Raw genomic sequence first — 13,568 nt, 5'->3', positions numbered from 1 at the left:
CTCCAACCACCTTCCTGTTCATCTAAGACTGTCAGACTAAGTCTAGCTAGCTATGCCTTTGTCAACATCCCTAACTCTTCAAAGCTCTTCACACTTGACTGTGTGTCTCCCAGTGGAGTACAGTCTTACCCACAGGAACTGCTGAGCTATTCCTAGAAAGCACTCACGTTCCTATTGATTCAGTGGAGACTTGCACCAATCGACTGGTCTCCTCACCATCCCCACCTTGCTTCTAGCAAAAGACACCAGCTCTTAACTTGGGGGAGAAATGGTGTTCTGTTGTCAATAAAGCACTTTCTTGTGGATATATTTGATGCATGCAACAACTGAGACAAAGTCTTACAAGCCAACAAGCCAGGCCCACAACACTGTCATAAAGAAACCACAGTTATTAACAGAACCTGGGTAGGAACATGCGTCCTAACTCTGAGAACCCCTGCCATGAATGAAGTTGGTTCTCTGTCCACAGGCTCTAGGGAGCCCTTGGTCACCACCTCTGGAGAGTGCTGCTTCCATACAGAGCCTCCACTGTTGGCAAAGCACCTGCAGTTCATTTATTCCAGGCTAAAGGAAGAAGTGAAACAGGCTTGAAAGCAAGATACTTCTTCTAATTTGAGAATTGTTAGTACTGAGGGTTGTGCTTCCTTGTGTGCCGATTGGTCTGCCATCTTCAGAAGCCTTGCCTAAGATTGTTCACTTTCAATGATATGGGTCACAGCTTTGGAACCAGTACCACGTGGAAAGTCAGACCAAGTTCTTCTGGAAGGAAAACTCCACAGAACGGAGGAGGCACGTGAGTACAGGTTGTGACAGTGGGATGGAGAATTCACTGACCTAAGTGCAGTACACTTAAACCATGAGCTGATTTCCTCTGAATACATGATATTCACAGAAGTAGCTAAGGCCACTTCTGCTGGGAATAGAGGACCTAACTGAGTCACTTAACAGGTGATAGGACTCACAGCCCTTTCTTGGGCCTTCTACAGAAGTATGACGACCATGCAGCCCTGCTTTAGTCAGTAAAGTGTGTCCCCCTCTGTCCCCATTTTTCTTCTAATACATCTTTCTTTGCACTGCACCTATACTGCTGCTGTACGTGATGCTGATCTTCAACAGGAGCCTTCCCACAGATGCTGCCACAGATGTGGCCTGCTCTGTGATCTGTGCACACTGGATGGGGCCAGGAGGGTCCCCTCACTCCATGCCCTCAGAGCTGATATCTACAGGCTACACTAGAAGACCTGGCCCGGGAGATGTAGCTTGTAAGTGGACTTGGGTAAGGAACTCATTCTTTTCAGTCTTAGGGCTTCTCTCTGAAAAAATTAGGTGCTTGCTGTTGTCGAAGTCAACTCAACAGCACTGTGGGGACTAAGTATATTATCATAATGAATGGAACTCCAGGAGCAACCAGAGAGGGTTTATAAGGGTCCAGGACAAAGGAATCTGTGTGTATAAGATAGATTTAGGCACTTCGAGTTAAGCGTGTTACTAAACAGTGTTTTCTTAAAGTGTGGAGCAGGAGGGGGATGGGCAAAGACCGGCAGCACTGTTGAACAAGCACCATCGCCATAGAGGAAGGCCCAACCCATGCTGGATGAATCAGCAGGCAGCATGCACCTATGGCATGATTGATGTGCGAACATTTTAAGCTGTTTATAAAAAAAATGGGGGAGGAATGGAACAGGATTGGACTGGCCCATGGGGACAGTTTTGAAGAGATGTTTCAGAATCCTTACCCATTCCAGCCTATGACAGACCTGGCATGCTGCCCCTCTACAGCCAAGTGGGCAGTGGGGGAGCACAGAGCTGTGATAAGCCCTGAAGATTGGACATCTGAAGCACAAGGGTAGGGCTTTCAGTAAACAGTTACTGCTAATGTTCCACAGAGCCCTTTCAAAGCAAAGGAGAGGGGGGCCCTTCTAGTAGCTGCATGCTGCCCAAGGCCAGCATGTTCACACATGAAGACAGGACAGTGCTTTCCCTGAGCTTTGAGCAATAGCTAAGGCCTTCAGTGCTTTCTTCCTAGGGAGGGAGCAACTCTGAGACACTTGGGAAACTGCCCACACCCAGCTAAGGCATGTAAGAGGGCTGGGATCCCAGCTCTCTTTTAACAAGTTAAGCTACTTAGATAAACTTACTCAACTCTCCGGACTTCTTTCTGCATTTCTAAAATATACAAACGTGGTACAGTCAAAAAAGCGTTTAGCAGATGGAGACTGGATGGCTTTTCACTTAGGATCATTGTTTCAATTAATTGTTCTCTGGTGAAATGGCTAATTCTATGTGCCAACTTGCCTGGCTACAGGGTGCCTAGATATTTGTTCTAACATTACTCTTTTTGTGTGAATGTGTATTGGTATTTCGATCAGTAGACCCCAAAAAAAGCACCTGCCACTCATCTTCAGCTAGAGACTTATAGAGATCAAAAACGTACCCTCCCTGAGATTAGAGTGCATACCCTCTCATCTCCTGAAAGACAGCTCGCTGCAGAGACAGCTGCTTTCCAGTTTTCCTTGAGTCTCAGGACTGCTCACTCTGGATCCTAGGATTTGTTAGCTTCCAAATCATAAAAATCAATACCTTATTTTATAAATATACCCTATTGGTTCTGTTTCTCTGTGGAAACCCAAATATAGTATGCACTAAACAGTGATTTCTTAAAAGTGTTAACATTAAAGAAAGTAACATCTGCTTGTAAAGGCACTTAAAATTCTGTTTCTAAGAAGCAGAGAAAATAACCATAATGTGCTATTCAGTGGGTAGACCTGATTTTCTAAACCCAAAATGTACAGCAAGGATTGGGGAAGGGAGACTTGACGCTTTGAGTAAGACATTTTAGATTTCTATTATTTATTTCCTCTTCTTTGTATAGTTCTCTGAATTTTAAGAATGGTATTATTTGTGCTATGGTTTTACAGTGCATTTGCTAAGAGGAAATCACTGAAAAGCAAACCTGGTTGTGCTAGAGTCAAGAAACCACTCTGTCTGCCTCTGCTGCAGTGCATACAGATAGTGAGGAGCTCCTCCAAGCTTGGGCCCAAGAAGGCGGTCACAAAATCCCAGAGACACAGAAGGGGAGGCAAGAGGGAGTGCAGACAGTCCCATCTCCCCATTTGTAGGGCTCATACACAGAACAGCATCCTTAACATTAGTGAGGAGATGCTCTGTATCTTGAGGATAGAAGGATGCCTTAAATGCTTTGTAAGGATGGAATAGAAGGAATGTAGGACCTGGGGCTCCAGCTGGTGCTATCTCTTCCTGTTTGTCCAGGCGTGACCTTGACAAGAAAGGATGATGTAGGAAATGGACTGTCAATGAGGTTAAAGAATGCTACTGCTTACTGATTTCCTAGTGTTGGCTTTGGTTCCCAAAACTCAGACACTGCAAGGAGCATTAAGAAGTCTACAAAGACTATTAGATGACTGGGACAGCCAAAGATTCATTTTCCAGTGAAGACCCAACTGAAATATGAGCTAGAGTGAAAAGAAAGTGGTCCATTGCAACTTAGAGTATGAAGAAGACAGGGGTTATGTGTCAACATTTTCCAGGAAAAGGCAGCAAGACTGTTATGAACAATTTAATTCAAGCAGTTATTTATCCACCAAGGTGTATCAGATTCCAGGGTGTCTTGGATGTTGATAATGTTTAGCATCTGTATCATCAGATGAAGGCTTTAAAAATCAAGGTATCTTAGATCTTCATCAGCATTGTTAACATTTTTATCTCTGAAAAGGAAGTAAAATCTTTGTTTCTCTGGAGTTTGATTCTGACTTACAAAGAACTAGTCATTGATTGCCTGATTGCTGGAGTGGGGTTGGGGGGCGGGTCGGTGGGCTGTGACAGTTTTTAGCTTATAATTAAGCCCCTGATGTAACTGAATGCATATAGGAATTTTTGGAGATTATGACATATTTGGAGGAAAAAATGATTTATTGTAAGAAGTACTTGGATCTAAGACAAGTTTATATTACAGTGATAGGTGATTCAAGAAGAAATCTAAGCTTATATGACTGCAGAAGACCCCTTCTTGTGATTAACAATGTGAAAATGGTGGAAAGAGAGTACTAGTGACAGAAAGTGGTTTCAAGCTCTGGACCTTTCAGCAGCTGAAAGCTATACAAAAAGTAAGGACAAGAGGACTTATAAAAACCATACTTTACTTACATGTTCATGCATAAGTAAATGTAGATATGTTCATTGTAGATATTAAGCATAAAGCTGATCTTATAAGCTAATATAAAAATAGTACAATAGAAATACATTTGTGGTTTTTAAAAATCAAATCACTGGGCCTAAACATAGAAGCCCGTCTAGATCAGAAGGTGCCAGACTTCAAGAGTCTTGCTGAAGGCAAGTACCAGAACCATTCTCAAGGACAAGAGCTGGACTCATTCAGGACAACTGGAAGGTCTGAAGGTCTTGCTCATGGAGAAACAGCAGCTTCAGAGATGGACATATAATACTGCATGGTACTGTGCTCGCCTCAAGGACAATAGAGTGTAACATTCCTGCAAACATACTCAGAAAAATAAGGAGCATGGTCACAGCAGTGACTGTGGAGGCATCACCCAGTGCTTGGGAAATGTGCAAATGCCACTTCCAGTCCTAGTGCATGGAGCCTATAGCCTTAGTTAGGATAGATGAACTGGGGCCCTCACTCCAATTCAGAATATACTGCATTGTTGCTCACAAAATAGTCCCTTTGGATTCATGTCAGTATCTTTTTAAAAATATATTTATCTTGTGTTTAAATTATTTTGAAATTATAATTGCATAACTTCTTCCTTTTCCTTCCTCCAAGCCTTCCATATACCTTTCCTTGCTCACTTGTTAATCCATGGCTTCTATTTCTTTTACACACACACACACACACACACACACACACACACACACACACAATGCATCCGTATAACCTGCTCAGTCCATATAATGTTACCTGATAGTATATCTCAGGGCTTACCACTGGTATTGGATAACCACTGGAGGCTCTTCCATGGAGAAGACCATCTCTCTCGAAATTTCCCAATTGCCTGTAACTGTTTCTCTAGGACTGAGGCCCTGACATTTTCCCCCTTCCATATGAGTATGTCCACTAATATGTTTTATGTGTATATATCTCTTCCTGCATGTATGTGCACCCTGTGTGTGTGTGTGTGTGTGTGTGTGTGTCCACAGAATAGGTCATTGGATCCCTTGAACCTGAGGTTAAGGACAGTTGTGAATCAGTGTGTACACGCGAGTAACCGAACCTGGGTCTTCTGGAAAGGCAGCAAGTGCTTATAATCACTGAACCATCTCTTTAGCCCCATGCAGTCAATATCTTACTACAGTCAATATCTTACTACAGTCAATATCTTACTACTACCACTGCTATTCCGTTTTGACATCTCAAGGTTGCTCCTCAGGTTTGCATGTTAATTCTTCTGTTTTCTCATCTCTATAGAGTAGAAAGAGAAGCTAGACACAAAGAATCACATAGCATAATGATGCTCAATGATTTCTACACAAGGTGTGCTTTCCTCCTACAAGAAACTGGAGATACATGCAGCAACAAAGATTGCAAAAACGTCATGTGTGAGGGGGAAAAAGAGAAAATATACTTTATTTTATTATACATAAGGAATTACACACACACACACACACACACACACACACACACACACATATTGTGTGGGGAAAAGCTGACCTAGACAAGTTAAATGATGACTGACCATTAAAAGCCCAGATAATCAAATAGAAGAATATTCAGAACAAATTTGCTGGGGTGATAGAAATGTTTTATGTCTTAATTAGGCTAGCAGATACCAGAGTACATAAATTAAGGCATACATCTGTAAACATCTAAAATAAATGTTATTTTACATGATTGTATACTTCAATTAAAAATAATGAACATATGGAAGAATTCGTTTTAAAAAAACTGATCATAGAAGAGTGTACATTATTAGTCTCACATAAAAGAAAACTGATCTCTGTATATGCATAAGAGCAGCACATGGAGAGCATGAGTGTAATCATATGCTCAGACACATTTGTGTGTGTATAGACATTTCTGGAGCTTGTATAAAATGGGAAGTTGCATAAGAGGTGGATTGGGACATGGAGAGGGAGAAGCGGATTGGTTTTCATTACAATAATATTGCATGAAAATAAAACTATGTGCACATAGACTTTTCAACAAAATCACATAGCTGTTTTATCATGTGCCAGAACTCCATAGCTGTGACAGGCCCACTGCTGTAAGCCCTGTGCATTGTCAGCAGTAAGCACCCCAACTCAGCAGCCATGACCAGTCTCTCCAGTTGACCCTCCATGACACTTCCAGTGTTCTCTTTTGCAATTGAAGTCATATAGCATAGTATGATGGCACAGACCTCTAATTCCAGTACTTGGAAAGCTGAAACAGGGGGACAGCTGTGATTTAGAGGCCATTCTTTGCTACACAGTAAGAGTGTGTCTCAAAAAAGGTATTTTGTCACAAAAGTGTAAGTATGCCTAAGCGAGAGAGAGAGAGAGAGAGAGAGAGAGAGAGAGAGAGAGAGAGAAGAGGAGAGGAGAGGAGAGGAGAGGAGAGGGGGAAGGGGGAGGGGAAGGGGAGGGAGAGGGGGAGGGGGAGGGGGAGGGGAAGGGGAGGGAGAGGGGGAGGGGAAAGGGGAAGGGGAAGGGGAAGGGGAAAGGGGAAGGGGAAGGGGAAGGGGAAGGGGAAGGGGAAGGGGAAGGGGAAGGGGAAGGGGAAGGGGAAGGGGAAGGGGGTAACGTAGTATAAAGTCCAGTCTCCATAGTAGGAGAAGAGAAGAGAAGAGAAGAGAAGAGAAGAGAAGAGAAGAGAAGAGAAGAGAAGAGAAGAGAAGAGAAGAGAAGAGAAGAGAAGAGAAGAGAAGAGAAGAGAAGAGAAGAAAAGAGAGTCCAGTCTCCATAGTAGGTTTAAAGAAAGTGACACTACACCTTTATGTTATGTTTTGGCCAATTGTTGGGCTCATCTTCACTTGGGTCCATACCTGATCAGTCAGCCAGGCCTGATCATTTGTTCTGATGGTCTGTAAGTCCACCATCCCACTGCCTTCCCACTGTCACTAGACCAGACCTGTCTCAGAGGTTTACCCTCCCAGGCTCTAACTGGAGCCCTCTCAAGTCTTTACTCCCTGCCTGTCTTATCTGTGCTATCAACACGGTTCTTTCAAAACATAGACATCACGCTCTCCTCACTCTGCTCGTAACCCTTCAAACCCTCCCATTACACTTAAGCAAACAGTGAGGGCTCTTAGCACTGCCTGCACTCAGACATGGCTCCTGCCCCGTTCTTCATGGTAACCTCTTGCCGATTCCTTCCTGTGCACTCAGACGGTTTAGTTCCCTAAGTGCATGCTTTTCCCTATGCACATGCCACTCCCTGTCTAAAACATTATTCTTCTCTCTGTATCCTGTATCTTCCAAACTGTTCAGCTCAACTTTCAGAGAGGTGTCTACAACTTGAATGTCGTAAATAGTGGAGGTAAAACAGAGGGAAGAAAGCCTTGGTAAAGGATATGACTTAGGAATTCAGCCTCAGAAATGCTAAAAAAAAAAAAAAAAAAGTGTGAAGCCCACAGAGATGAGTGATGAGATGACAGAAGTTGAAAGTAGCCAGATCCATCTGGGTTTTGGGGGATGCAGAAAAGAAATGAGGGAAAAGAAGAAGAAAAGCATAAAGGGCCTTGAAGACCAAGCAATTGGATTCTCTGTTTTGCAAACATCTATTTTCAAACTGGGGAGTAACAATCTGTTTTGGAAACAGTATCCAATGGGTTGCAGAGAACTGAAGGAAGGAGATGAGTAGAAAAGATGACCAGTTAGCAGCAGGCAGAGATCACTAGGAATGATAAATTTGAAGGCATAGAGCTGTGAGTTTATGGGTAAGTGGACAAAGGCAGAGAGACAGGTATGCAAGAATACTCCAGATACCCACTATGACTTCCAGTACAGTCTCTGGTTGAGGCAGGAATCTACAAAGGGTGCAAATTGGTGGAAGTCAATAATTTAGATTTGGAATATGCAGACTTTAGGGTATTTGCTCACAAGCAAGCCAGCATAAAGGTTTAGTTCCAACCTAGCCATAGCTACAGTATGTGACCCCTTACAGATACTTTCTCACACCTTTCCCCTCCTTCCTTGTGTCTGTGTTTCTACAGCTCCTGTTTTCTATGTCCCAGTCAAGGGAAGGAAACTGTTCCGTGTGTTTATGAAAGCAAAGGGATAATGAGTGGCAGTGAGGCCAGTCCTGCCAGGGTCAACGTTTTCATTAGAAAAATGTTTTTCTTCCTCAAGCATGGGTCAGTCATACTGTTTCTCTTCCTCAAGGTTCCTCCCATGGCCCAGTGCTCCCTGACACTCCAGACCACTTCACTACTTCTTTGCTGAGCCCCACGGGCACTTTGAAGTCTGAAGGAGGCACATTTTTCACATAGTTAGAGTTTCTTCTTTGCCTTTGAACTCTTTGCAGGTGTACATATCACGCTAAGTAAATCCTTGAAATTTGAAAAGGTTCAGCTTCTGCAGTATTTCATTTTCCTATTGCCCTTGTGTTTGATACAGTTCCAGGCACAAACACATTCAAAAATATAAATTGGACTGAAACCTACATTGAAATCTTTAGGGTTAAAATAGCTACCTTGAAAGGATGTTACAGTGGGGGACAGTGTCCTGGTTAGGAACATGAAACCATGTTACATTCTAACACATAACCCAGTATAACAAGAATCCTCTTAAAAATGGTGACTTTTTCTTCTTCAAGAGAGGAGAATGCTTGCTGCAAGGCATAGCTTGGTGACCTTGCCTTGTATGTTTGAGACTCTGAGTTCAACTCTCAGTTCTGCAAAAAGTTAATCAACCAATTAAAAGTTTGGGGGATTGCCCTTAGTTTGTGAACAATGCTGGCTCATAAAATGCAGACCTTGCCATTTACAGAAGATGATGCCAACAGCATAAATGACAAGACTTGGGGTAGATGGCTTTCTTTTGGTTACAGTTCTGTTGGCATGTCCATCGGGATAGTTGGGCAACTTAAAAGATGGGTATTCGTGACTCAGCTTGTAACACCATTCCTCAGACAGAAGAGGAGAGGCAGCAGACCTGTGGTGGCCAGACTGTGCTGGTCAAGATGGAGAAAGCTATCTGGGGGTGAGGTGCAGACATATGGTTTGTCTTGTATGCCCTGGCCATCAAGCCTTTAGCCTTTGGCACTCTATCATTGATGCCACCAATTCATACAAACTCTCCATTGCGAACATCCTAATCCCTCTATGGGCCACATGAGAACTCCAACACATAGCTCTAAGAAGCACAACTGATATTAGGAAGAGTGTGTACCGAGGAAGGTGGGTCAGGTTTACTAGGGAGCAACAAGAGGCATGCCTCCCAAAGTGGCAAGTGCGGGAGTGGAGGGGAGAGGGAGGTTGTGCAGGCACTACCACAGTGGCCTCGAAGCTTGGCTGAAGGCTTGTTTTGGAGCATACCTTTTTCCTCCTGAAGTTCTCAAGAGGCACAGGGTAAACAGCAGGAGAACTCCTTGTGCCCTTGGTAGCACCAACACCCATGGACTCTGGGTCACATTCCTTTCCAGACTTCACAGGCCTCAGGTTACAAAGGTCTTGTTGCACAATCCATAGAGGAGCAGGTATGATGGGGGTTGGGTTAGGTTGATGGTGTGTGCCCTGCGTGTGTCAGGGAGCTATGTGTGGTCAGATGCCCAGGCACCTAGGTGGTAGCAAGACTCACCAGCCAATGTCTCATGATTTTTTTCAGAGTTATCCTTCTTTCTTATATCGCCTCTGGAAGCTTTTAAGTACCACTTGTCAAACTGCAAGTTTTGCAGTAATTTTAGGGAAAATATTCCAAATGCTTACTAGGCACACCTGCATTTCAGTTTATTGGAGAGAGCTGGGACTTCAAAACCACATCGCAGAAGCTAAATCTAAACTTCCTTTCTTCCACAGCAATCAGCCCCCTCCTGCCATAGTATGTGAAAATTACTCCATATATTACACAGCTTTTGGAAGTAATATGGAAGTGGAAAGATAGACCACAGCTCTATTCAAAGCCTATGTCACAACAGGCTGCTTTTTCTAAGGAATGTTCATAATTCTCTTTACCACAGACAAGTCTGCATGGAAATCCAGGAATATATGGAAGAGTCTTTTAGGAGTTAGACATTTCAGTTGGCTTTAAACGAATATAAACCTATAACGTCAAAGATCATCTGCATTTACCAGTAGCAGAGAAAGTATTTACCACCCATTTCCAGTGATGGAGAAAGCTTACAACTATGACAATTAGGATTTATTTATCTTAAACAATTATTGGTTTCACTCAGTTTCTTTCAGAACTTAGGTCTTTGTATAGACATTAACATATTTTCAAGGAGTTCAGTTAGAAACTTGGTGTCCCTGTGTCCAGGGCGTGTGCAGGCATAAACTTACAAACTGATTGGAGATGTAAGACATATAGTGCTACAGAAAAATCCTGGCAAGGCTGAAGAAGCACCCAAGCTACCAAGATAATTTCCAAGGGAATCTGAAGTCATAGGAAAAGTTCCAGGATCCTCACTTAGCAAATATGTTGGATCATAATGGTGAGTCACTTAACCATTTAGGTGTCAAATAGCCTCAGTCACCGTACAATGTTATCTACTCATACACGTACAGGCTTACACATATACATTCATAAGTTAGCATGATCGGCTACACTGTCAAAGGCAAAGCCACAGGAAGACTACATTTATTACAAGGTAAAAGTCTTGTCTAAATGCTTAATAGTGTATGTACATGCAGTGTGTGCTTGTTGTATATGTTTGTGCCTATATGTACTTGTGTGTGTATGAACATGTGGGGCCAGAAGTCAAATCTGAGTTCCTCTATCCATCTCCCAAGTCGTCGTCATCATCATCATCATCATCATCATCATCATTGATGTAGCATCTCTTAAGAAACCTCAAGACTACTAGTTAAGGAAGACTAGCCAGCTAGTAAGCAGCACAGATCCTCCTGCCTCTCCATCCCTAGCTCTCTGCTCACAGGCATGTACCAACACACCATTTTTTTTCCCCATGAGTGCTAGGGATCGGAACTCTGCCCTCGTGTCCGCGTGTAAACAGGTTAAGGCAGAGCCGTTTCCCCAGCCCATTTTTTTTTGTTTGTTTTCTTTGTAATGGGCTGTATCTAGTCAGTTTTCAAGACAAGGTAGCTTGCTAAACTCCCTGTGGGTTTTTTTTTTTCATCATTATCTCAAACTTTTGGATGGGTTTGGGGGTCTTGACCGCACATCTGTTAGTCACGAGGCAGTGCAGAGGCTAAAGGATGAGCAATGTTACCTTTAGACACGGTCCGCAGTTACCGATAACCGGTGCGGGAAATGAGGTGTTCTCATTTTTCGAGTATTCTAAGCTTGGAAATGCACAGAGTTAGCTCAGATATAAACTAATTTAACATGAGTCAAGGACAGCGTGTACTGGAGCTAGCTGACAAGACTGGAGCTGTGGCTCCCAGACAACACACTTCCCTGTGCTGCTGTCCTCAGGACAGGAGGGGCTGGGGCAGTTTCCTACATGATCTCCCTACAACTCTAAAATCCTGTGCCACGTGGCAAAGTTCATGAATATTCCAGTCAATAAATGTAAATACAGATGAGTTAGGAAATTATGTTTTCTGTTTATTGGCTTACATAAAGCCTAAGCCTGGCTTTTCGGTGTCTATAGAATGAAAGAAGTCTAAAAACTGATCAGTGAAAGTTTAGTTTTCAGAGTCTTAAGAAATTGGACCATAACTCAATTGTGAAAAATCATAGCAACCTTCCAGATGAAAGTTGAATGTGTGCTATACAGTGAGCAGGCACTTCTGCTTTGCTCTGGGTCCCTCAGCAGAGGCAGGCGGATTTCTGAGTTCGAGGCCAGCCTGGTCTACAAAGTGAGTTCCAGGACAGCCAGGGCTACACAGAGAAACCCTGTCTCGAAAAAACAAAACAAAACAAACAAACAAACAAATGTCTCACATGCTATGGGTTACTGCTGCTTTCGTAGAGTGTCGGGGCCCTGGTCTTACTGCTGTGATACACATGCATGATTGTTGGAAGCTGAGTGAAAACTGTATCCCAGGTGGATTTGATCCCCTTTCTTGTCTACTGTGCCTGGTGTGTCCTGTAGGTTACTGATCCGAATCAGAGCCCCAGGCTGCTCCTTCCACAGTGTCCTAACACGGCTCTTGCAGACCATGATCAGAAAAGCCTGTTTGAGTAGTCCTAGCCTCTGACTGTGGAGTTGCTCTGTGTTAAGACCCAAGGGAGTCCAAACAGAGATGAGTCAGGGCCTGGCACCAATCCTAAGCTCCGCCTGCTGCTAAACAGAACGGCTATTTGCTGTCACTTGGAGTCTTTCTAGGCCTCCAGGAAGAAACAAATACTTTAGAAGCCAAAACCCCAAAGCAAAGTAAAGAAAACAGAACTGTTCACACGTCCAGCAACGATTCACTGCTGAGTCCCTAGACATGGGAGGAGTGGAGTAGGGGTAAAAGCAGATGAACTGTGCAACTTGACTTCTCAACCACAAGGCCTCTCTCTCTTCCACTGTCCCTAGGGGTGGCCTTTTGCCTCTGAAGTCTTGGAATTTCAAAACTAGACTTTGAAGTTAATCTCTATTGTTAACCCATAATACACCTTTCTCCTCCTTATATTAATTTTTGTTGTATTTTTAAAACCATCTCTATTAAAATTATTCTTTCACTTAAATATTTAAAATATTCACTCTTCTCTGTCATCCTGGGAGAAGTCACTAAAAACCAAAACTCCTGTGTAGAAGAATATCATAGAATGAGTGAGTCCCTTTAGAAAATAACCACGAACTGACCACTGGAGACACCAGTGCTTTTTGCACTTTCCCAGAAGTTGAGGAGGGGCCAGTGGTTATCTGAGAACTTTATAAATGCCTGTGTTTTGTGGCTTCATAGCCTCCTGGATATACCAGCTTTACTTCTGCTGGAAGCCCCTCTGGATTCCTACCATCCCTTAAAAAAAATAGGTACCCGTGTAAGTGTCTTCTTTTCCTTTAGACACTATTGAGTCCTGTGATTAGCTTAGCAAAAGTCATGTACCTTGTACCTGAACTGGAGGCATGGCTGGCTGATCCTTCTGGGTCCTTCCACGAGTGTTCTTCCCCTGCTCTGTCAATAACTGAGCCTCCGTTGCTTTTCCTTCTCAGATGCTAAGCTCTAGTCTATGCTGGGTATTGTGATGTCATAGACTAGAATTTTCCCTACCCCCACTACCCAGCTGAGATCTTCCCACCCACATCACTAACAGTCTCTCAATTTTCATTTACTTTAGCACTCAGGACCTTTTGAAATCTCCGGAAAGAAACATTGAAGACTGTGGTGGTTGGAATATGCTTGGACCAGGGAGTGGCACCATTAGGAGGTGTGGACTTGTTGAAGAAAGTGTGTCACTATGGGGGTAGGCTTTGAGAGAGCTTCCTACTAGTTGCCTGGGGATGCCAGTATTCTGTTTATCTTTTTTTAAAAAAATTTTTATTAGGTATTTTCCTCATT

General features: G+C 43.2%; 1 protein-coding gene across 4 annotated transcripts in view; it reads right to left on the bottom strand.

The window, feature by feature from the left end:
* Dnajc5b (DnaJ heat shock protein family (Hsp40) member C5 beta) overlaps positions 1–13,231 on the bottom strand; it is a 102,272-nt gene extending 89,041 nt beyond the window's left edge. The window contains exon 1 of one of the 4 annotated variants that reach the window (XM_006535515.1): positions 13,116–13,231. The gene's annotated coding sequence lies outside the window, so the exon portion shown is untranslated. The remainder of the gene's footprint in view (positions 1–13,115) is intronic. The other 3 variants (XM_006535516.1, NM_025489.3, NM_001163536.1) reach the window with 3 other exon arrangements.
* Positions 13,232–13,568: the final 337 nt, after the last annotated feature.

This window comes from Mus musculus, chromosome 3 (genome assembly GCF_000001635.26).
Source record: "Mus musculus strain C57BL/6J chromosome 3, GRCm38.p6 C57BL/6J".
Classification (NCBI taxonomy): Eukaryota; Metazoa; Chordata; class Mammalia; order Rodentia; family Muridae; genus Mus; species Mus musculus.
This window is presented reverse-complemented; position numbering and strand designations above follow the sequence as displayed.